Source organism: Fragaria vesca, linkage group LG1, assembly GCF_000184155.1.
Source record: "Fragaria vesca subsp. vesca linkage group LG1, FraVesHawaii_1.0, whole genome shotgun sequence".
NCBI lineage: Eukaryota > Viridiplantae > Streptophyta > Magnoliopsida > Rosales > Rosaceae > Fragaria > Fragaria vesca.
In genome coordinates this window covers 11,710,536-11,711,244 of record NC_020491.1, presented here as the reverse complement: position 1 = coordinate 11,711,244, position 709 = coordinate 11,710,536, and positions in this window count along the sequence as shown.

The following is a 709-nucleotide window of genomic DNA, read 5'->3' as shown; positions in this document are numbered from 1 at the left end:
AATTGAACTGCGTTGCAAGGTAGTAAACCCCAGGCAAACTATTACTAGGGGTAGTAAATGTTTTGTTATTGTTTAAAATATGAGAATAACATGTGTTCTTTTATTTTGTGAAGGCTGTGATACATGATGAACAACCACTGAATCACGTATCTCCAGTAATGGACTATGAGGACTTGCCGCTCACAGAGGATGACATCGGTAATTTAGATAAGATAGTTGAGTCCCAAGCTGCATCAATGCAACAATCAGCAACTAAAAATGACAATGACATCTCTGCGACAGTTCAGTCCCAAGTTTCATCGACCGAACAAACAACAACAACAGAGGATAAAGAGATGAATACTTATTCCAAGAAGAGGAAAACAATGGCTCCGATGTCGATAGAAAAAAATGTGTAGCTGAACCCTAGAAACGCCAAGAAAACAAAGGACCCTGACTGGGAGTACGGCACTCCAAAAGACATTCAAGTCCACAAAAAAATTATAATCAAGTGCAAAATTACAAAAATATATTTGTTTTAATTGGAGTATGAATTCAATGTTTTTCTACAGTGAAGCGTACTAGACATGTCCTGAAGGCTGGCACTGTTTATCAAAGAGTGACTTGAAAAGGATCATCGAACACTCAGACATATTGTCGAGTGTGAGTAATAAAAAATAAATAATATCACCTTATTAGCACCACTTAGTGAAGTTTAGATTTAATAATA